Raw genomic sequence first — 8805 nt, 5'->3', positions numbered from 1 at the left:
GAGGGAGCTCTTCTTAATATTTTGACACCAAAATCATGTCGATACACCTTACCGACTGCGAGTAAAGCCACCCACGCTTTAACTTGACAGACTGTAAAAACCGGGTTCATCTGATAACAAGATTAAAAAAGAAAATAATAAGAATAAAATTTAGAAAAACATTGAGCCTTGTACTCCAGTCGAAGGTTATAGCGACGCTTTGAATGAGGCTTAATATTTTACAGTGATGTATAGATTTATGTAAATATGTCACAATCCTTTCACGTCGTGACTTTACTAGGATGCAGCTTATTAGATTTAAATGTTGTACCCCCGTCACTACGACATGTCTCTTACGATGAAGTAGATATTAGAAAACTGGTCCAGAGAAGTTCTCATTCATATTTCACACTAAGAATTGATACTTAGAATGCAGAAATAGTATATTGTGTCACGATACAGCAATACCCTTTTTGAAAGCCGCCGAGTACGATGGTTGAAAGCAGACGAGGCTGTGAAAGGGCTGCTGTAAAATAATAAACGATATTTTGTGCGAAACTGAACGATTACCGCGTCTTTCCGTCGAACAAATTTTGAAAATGTGCGTTCTGCAAGCAAACGAACCGCTATACTACTGAAATGTCCACAGAAAAAAATGGAAAGCGTACGACTTAGCATAAAATCTATTCCACTGTTTTATACCAGGTACATAGGCTATAGAATAGCAAGTAACAACCCTGATCACTGTTTAAGATTTGCGTGAGAACATTTAATAAAATTTCTTCGATGTGAATCAGTATATGAAATGAAAAGTGTTAAGTACAGTAAACTTTACAATAACTTTATAACGCTCAAGCGCATAGGATTTATGGTGTCAAATCTATGACAATGGTACTAACACGACAGGTAAACGCGAAAATGTTTAGGAGAGAAAACTCGACGTTAAACTAATATAATTTTATGTTCCTTGCTTGCTTTATAGGCTATATTTTGCTGTAAACTATTCTGCATGATGTATTACTGAAGCTGGTGACTTTTTTCGAGTCATGCAACAGGTATATGACTTTCTTTCGGTTTCAACTGAAAAATGAGAACAATTGTATGAGTATCATATGAGATTTACAGTAAACCTTCTATCTGATACGGGTTAGTAAAGTCTAAAAGAACAGTAAAATCATTTCAATAAGTTTGAGTCATTATTGCCAAAATACTAGCAACGATCCGGATATTCCAAGTACCACTACAGTTGTCTGTGGTAAAGGAGAGGTGATACCCCTACTTCGCGCAACCCTAGGTGGCTGGTAAGGGAATGCTCGCTGAAAACAGAGGGTAAGGAAAAAATTAAGTACGCCTCGCGGACAAAACACACTAGGTGAAGGATACACGAGATAAAAACCGCCCACGTTAAGGGGTTAACAATCGTGCCAAGGACTAAATGGCACCAGGATATAGTGTCTCAAACGATATCTCTAGGATACCAGGTCGCCTCCCAGAGTATTCAGACCTTACCCTCGCATGCAGGGCTCTGCGGGGGTTGACCTATACTTCCCCAGCTAATCATAGAAACAGCATGGATAACAATAATCAAAACAAACACAGGAGTGTATGTGAGGAGTTAGGTGACTCATTGGACGTGACGGAGGGAAAGGAAACATCGGTGAACAAGAGAGACGTAGCGGAGATGGATATGGGACTCTTGGAGACACATGATCTCATTATAGAGTTACAAGATAAAATAAAGGAAATGAGGAATTTCTGTGGCACGAAGACGAATATGTGGCTTCCAATCAGACAAGGCCTAAAAGAAACAACACAATTGGCGAATAAGCTACGCGATATGACCATTACGAGCGAAGGGCTCAACAGCGATCTTATTGAGAATGTAGCAAGGACGGCCAGGACAAAAGTTATGACCCGAAAGTGGAAGGCAAAGGCTAGAAAGGATACGAATCACAATGCGACTCAGAATAAAGGCCGAACGAAGGCATCCTGGAGATGCAGCAAGGAGGGCTATAGGGCTTCAGCGTGCGAGAGTACGCCGCAGTGCTACTTCGGCGCTGCAAAAGAAAAGAAGCGCCGGGGACGTTGAAATGCTTGGCGTATAGGGAGGCAGCCTCGTTGTAGAAGCCTTCTAAACGCAGAAGCTAACATCGCAGCTGGGCAGGTCCGATAAAAAGCCCAGAATCATCGAAGATGCCCAAGCTGGGAAAAAAGGAGAGCCGAGGCACGGCTAAAAAAAACGGCACCCCCTAAAGTAATGCGTGAGCGATTCCGCGGAGGATAATGCCAGGGAGAAAGGGTGGTGTTTTTTAGTGGGTTCATGGTAGCATCATTATAATGACAGAGTTGACTTTGTATAATGTTTAATTATAGGTAAGGTATAATAAAATATTATATATGTGATGAGCCAAATTAATGTACATTTCTCAAGAAGAAATCTATAGCTTTTAAATAACGCAGAAAAAAGTATGAATACGACTCTAATTTCAGGGTACCTTTTCCCTGCAACAAAAATTAATCTTGACAGGGTGAGAGGTCAAGTGACACAAAGTATCCTTTTATTTGGACTTGGGGTGTGAAATGTCTTCTGGTGTAAATTGTTTTGAATGTTTTGCAGCAAAAACACAAAGTTCTATCTGACAACTTTTTTGTCAATAAAAGAAGATACAGCATTTAATTTTCCCTAGAAATACATGCTCATTTAATTTGCTTTGAAAATCCCCATGCAGCAAAGGTGGGGCCTAACGAAGGCCTAACGAGGGCCTAACGAAGGCCCTTATCCTGATGTTCATTTCTGTAGGAGTCTTCCTCATTCTTCTCCTTTATAACCAACTTTTCGTTCTAGGTCGATGTCTCTCACACTCACGCAAACTTCTCCAAGCGTACTTAGATTCAGATTTGAAGATCTTGCATTTATTCGACTTATTCCCCACAAACATCCGAATCAGGCATTCGAACTACGAAGATACGTTTTTCTTTAAAATAAACTATCTCAATTGAAAACAAGAATTCATTTCCTGAATCCTATACCAACCGGAGAACAAACTGTATTATCAACCTCCAATGGCGACGTCTTTGCAATCTTAGAAAAATAATCAAGAAGAAGCACAAGCATTCGTCCAATAATTACCTCTATTTTTGGAATCTCAGAACGAGCAAAAATAAACATTAATAGAGGCGTGGTTTAAGGATTAACCACAGACAAAATCGCGGAATGTCCAGTAACCCGAACTTGACCTCAAATAAAAAAAAATTATTGGCAAAGAATTGTAGCATTGAAACTTATTTTGACTTAAGCCCTCGAGTACATACATTTTTTCAGAAATTAACGATTCAAAAATGTTCATTTATACTTTTCGGAATTCAAATATTTTAATTTTAATCGCACAATTCAAAGTACTTGAATGACTTTTTCAAGCAATTTAAATCGTCTAAAACTGAAATTAGGCCGGGGCCTAGTTTTTCCTGGCTTGGACCCAGTCAGACTCACAACCAAACTTCTATGAGCTTGATGATATCAATGTATCGTTTTCGGTTAGAAATTTACGAATGTTGAAAATACAAATAAAAATTTGTATATGTCATATACTCTGCCATTGTCGTACATCACAACGAATTTCTTTTGTAAGTTGCATTAAAAATTTTCGGGCAGAAGCAATAACTTTTTGGTGCACAATAAGGGTGTAGAATTTTTTTTCTGTAAGATGTATACTTTCGAAGAATGCGAATTTATTTTAAAGGTTTTCATGAGTCGAAGGTGTTGAGTGAGAAAAAATTTTAGGCATTTATGGAGTTATCCCCCTGGTTTATAAACAAATTTACAGCTCGTGATATGCGAACATACATTGTGTGTCCATGCATTTTCTTGATGGTGGCCCTAATCCTGGTTTTCATCGCTTCTTCTTGATCTCCTGCCAGACATTCTCCAGGCGCGTCTCTTCATGCCAGGTCCAGATTTTTCACTGTCAGGCAAATTTTTGGAAGTGCACTTGGACATAAGTTTAAAAATCTTGCATTTATGTGACTGATTTTCCACAATACAATACAAAAGAAGATCAAAAATAAACATAAATAGCAACGCGGTTGAAGAATTGATCACAGAAAAACGGATAACATTTTTTATTGATTCATCTTTTTTCGTATCCTACATAGTTTGACCATGAGATAGAATTTTGGATTTTTCATTATTTATTGTGCAATGAAAATTTTAATTTTCGATTTTTCAAGAAAATCCAAAAAATGGTTATGATGATCTTGTAGCGCTTTATAAAGCACTTTTTTTTCTTATCTTGACTTTTTTCATATTGTACGTTTTTTCTCTTAAAATTTTGACTCTCGATTGATTTGAAAATTTTTGAAAATGCTATAACTCTGAGAATTTTCTTTCGATCGAAAAAAGTTATTATGATAAATTGTTAGTCCTTTCTAATACTATCAAATATGCGTAAATAGAATTTCCAAATTCAGAGAAAAAGTGGTTTCAAAAATTTTCAAAATGCGCTAACTTTTTTAATTTTCATCAAAATGGGTTGGGTAACGAACTCTTCCTTTCTTTTAGGACCTAAAAAAAGTGTGCTAAAGATTGATTTGATCTATTCATTTTTTCGAGAGTTATCATGTTTAGGGACGGAAAGCCGAACAGCTGGACGGACACACAGATAGACATTATCTTAAAAACTTGATTTACAGTTTCAGGGTGTCTCGAAATGTGGAGATCTGTTAAAAAACTGTGGTGTGAAATTTCGAATAACTCTAATACTTTCTCAATCATAAATAATAAGAATGCAAAAAAATGGAAGGGACTGGAATGCATAGGGACCGCCAAACTTGGGAGTTGGTTGCATAACGTTTTTGAGGTGGGGCTAGTAGCGGCCACCTTCCCTATTTTGGAACGATATTATACTTAATTCTAATCTATTATTTTATTTATTCTAACAAATGGTATCTCAGTCTATTTATATAAGATTTCTCAAATAATTCAGCCTTTCTTCTGAATCTTATCATTAAGAATAGTCTAGAAAATAATATTTGTATCAAAGTTTGAAACGAAACTAAGTTTATTTAGTTAAAGAAACCTATTTTTTTATTCAATTGAATATATATTTAAAATAAGAAAATAATTTCAAGTGTGAATAAGATGCTATTTAAAAAAATATATTTCCCTAAAACAAAGACATATCTTTGGTTAAATGGAAATTTCTTTGCATCGAAAAACCTGTTTCTTGAGTTAAAGCGAATAAATATTTGTAGCTGATTCAAAAACTTGTCATTGAACCTCTTGAAATCAATTAAAATCTAAAGAAATCTTTTCAAAAGTTCTTTAATCGCATGAAAATACTTGGAAATTCTTTTCAAATACTAGAATCGAAAGGAATCCTTTCCGGTATGAGGAATCCCTGAGAATCACTTTAAAATCTCTTGGAAGCAAAAGAAATTATCCTTGACTAAAAACTTATAAGATTCTCTGATACTCCTTTTCGTCGATTTAAAATTCTCGAAACATTCAAGATCTTAAAACCTAGTATATATAAGTAAAAAAAAAATTAATTGAATCATTTGAGTTGATATTTCAGCATATTTCTAATAGTCTCTCTGTAAAAATCAAGTCATTAGCCCCTTACATTCTTTTCAACTTCAGTGCAAACAACATAATATTAACGACATTCATATTTTGCGATACAGAAATATCATATAAAATATTCCATAGATTGTGATATCAGTTTCAAAAAAGTTCGTAACCAATTTATTTCCGCTTAAACTGATTCTTATCTTATGCAAATATCTTGGAAGGACAAAGTTGGCGTCTTCAGTTGAAAAGATAACGACTATAGTATAAATTCTATAACCAATGGAAGCAGAAGAATATTTATCAGCTGCATTGTTAATAAAATTTCTCCGTAATACATTAATCAGTTTGTTCTCTGATTAAACAAGATGAAGATTGTTTTTAATCTTTATTTATACTCAGCTGTTATCCTGAATTCTATTGGTAAATATAATAATATAATTCATCCATCATGCAGGTAAATACTCTTATAAGCTTGAGGCAGATCGCCTTCTGTTGGTGTTGACCTTGGAGCAGCAGTATGACGCAATAGCGTTCAGAGTCGCGACATAAACCACTTCAGATACTGCACTGATGATTCGACTGCATAGGCTGTCAAGGGACGCTCTATAAGGGACGGGGGGAGGGGATCAATAGAGCGTGAAGCCTGCACAATATTTGAGTGCCCCTAATCAGGGTCTGACTGCAATTCTGATTTGATTTTCAATAATGAGAGATAACTCGACAGTAATGGGAATTTAAGGTGGCACATGATATATTATATAAATTAGAGGAATGCAGACTAAGTGTTTAGGAATTATGGTGTCACATCAACGACGAAGGTACTGAAATGACAGGTAAATGTACAGGTGTTCAGAAGAAAATACTCGAAGTTAAACTGAGATAATTGTATCTTCTTTATTTTCTCTGTAGTTTAAATTTTGGTTTAAAATTATTTTGCACAGTTTAGTATTGAAGCTGGTGACTTTTATGGAATCATGCAACAGGTATCTAATTTTATTTTGGTGTCAACTGAAAGATGAAAAATTTGGGCCCCTCAATTACAAGCTTACCTCCAACCTGAGATATACAAACATAAAATTATTGCGTTACTTAAAACAATATTGTAATCCAGTATTTCTTGTTTCAGAATTAAGTTCACAGTCCAAGAGTTTTCCTGATGATGGCCCTAATCTTGGTTTTCATCGCAGTGGATCTACTTCTTCTATTTCTGCCGAACCTATTGTTCGTGCCAGGTCGAAGTCTCCTACACTCAGGCAAACTTTTTCTAACTTACTTGGATTTAGATTTGATGATCTGCCATTGATTCGACTTGTTCCTCACAAGCATCTGAATCGAATATTTGAACTCCGAACATACGTTTTTCCTCCAGAAAAACAAATTCAGTTAAGAACAAGATATCGTCTCCTAAATCCCATTCCAACCAGAGAACAAATTGTATTATCAACGTCCGAAGGCGACGTCTGCGCATTATTAGAAAAACTACAGAAAAAACACACGATTCTTCGTCCTATATTTACACCGTATTGTCCGGAACTGAAGCGAGTGAAAATAAACATGAATAGCGGCGAGGTTAAAGAAATGACCGCAGAAGAAATCGATGAATGTCCAGTATCCTCCAACGAACTAATCGCCAAGAATTACGCCGTATTACGTGTGTACATTAAAATTCTACACGCCGTTATCAATTGTTTTTAAACTAAGTGTGCCAGGACGATCGGACGTTAGCGCTCGATCTTTGTGTTAACCTTCGTTTATGCACAGACTTTTTAAACTTAATATTCAAAAATAACTTTTTACTTTTACAATCACATTTGTTTACATTTCACAAATTTTCTAAAAAAAAATATGTATGAAGTTACTTTAAACATCAAAAATTTCAAATCACTGGATAATGTGCCATTTGAGAAAAGTTTTATTTCAACTTTTATATGTTTAGTTCACTTGTTAAATTTTTCAATTACAAAACCATTTAGTTCACAGTGTTTATTGAATTTCAATTTTATTTTATTGCTGCCTAATACTAATGTTTACAAATTTTTTTAAATGTTGATACTTAATGTATTCTCTTTGATACGATAGTTTCAATTACTAAATGCCTATTAATTCTAGAAGCATACAATTGGGTACAAATTGATGTGCAAGGAAGCACGTACATGCCTATCCAGAGTTTTAACATTTTAAATTATTTTTTTATGCAAGTTATAACAAAACAATAAGTTTTTTGTGGTTTGTAAGTAAAATTAACACAATAACCTATGGTGATGAAAGATAAAAATTTAATTGAAGATTATGCTTTTATATTGGCTACTAGTTTAGAAAAATGTTTGCTACCTACAATAAGATATATGGAAAAATTTAAAGTGTCTTAGGTTTTAATTTATTTTAAATTGATTTTGGGTTTCGAAGACTTAAAAATATACCGCAAAAGAAACTGAAATATTTAAAAAACATTTTTAATTGCACATGAATGAAAGATTTTTCAAGATTAAATTACAAATTTCTCAGCTTTTTAAAAGTTTTGAAAAGTATCAAGAAAACACACCTTGAGAATGTTTAAAAATTAGAAAGAAGAGTTATTTTAATAAAACTTATAAAAATTAAATTTTTTATTACTGTCTCTTCTTACTAATTTGAATAAAATATTGAATATTGATCAAGCGTAATTCATTTTTTTAGCAAAAACATTCCGTATAATTCCACCATTTCTACTTTTGCAATAAATTAATAATCTATAAATATAGTATTTGTTTAAAAAATTTTTTCTCAAAACATAGCACGAGATGAAATTATAGGCATTTATGGAATTGGGCCCAATATTTACAACCTTGTTTGCAACTCGTCATGTACGAGCATACGATTGTGTAGGTACTTAAAACAAAAATGTAATCCTGTATTTCTTATTTTAGGAGTAAATTTGCAGTCTGAAGGTTCTTCTGGTGGTGACCCTAATCCTGGCGTTCATCACTCTGGACCTTCTTCATCTTCAACTTTTCCTGGAACACACTGTCCAGACACAACCGATTCTCTGGCCACATCCCCTAATTCTGCCAAGTCTCCACGAACTGCCAAACTACCTCCTCGTGACAGATCCAGGTCTCCTGCTCTCACGCAAAATTTTCAAAGCGTACTTGGAGTCAGATTGGAAGACCTTGCATTTCTTCGACTGATTCCCCACGACCATCCGAATAAAATATTTGAGCTACGAAGATACGTTTTTCAACCAGATAGACCAATTGGTTTGAGAGCAAAAAATCATC

Source organism: Belonocnema kinseyi, chromosome 6 (genome assembly GCF_010883055.1).
Source record: "Belonocnema kinseyi isolate 2016_QV_RU_SX_M_011 chromosome 6, B_treatae_v1, whole genome shotgun sequence".
Taxonomy (NCBI): domain Eukaryota; kingdom Metazoa; phylum Arthropoda; class Insecta; order Hymenoptera; family Cynipidae; genus Belonocnema; species Belonocnema kinseyi.
Note: the sequence above shows the minus strand (reverse complement) of the source record.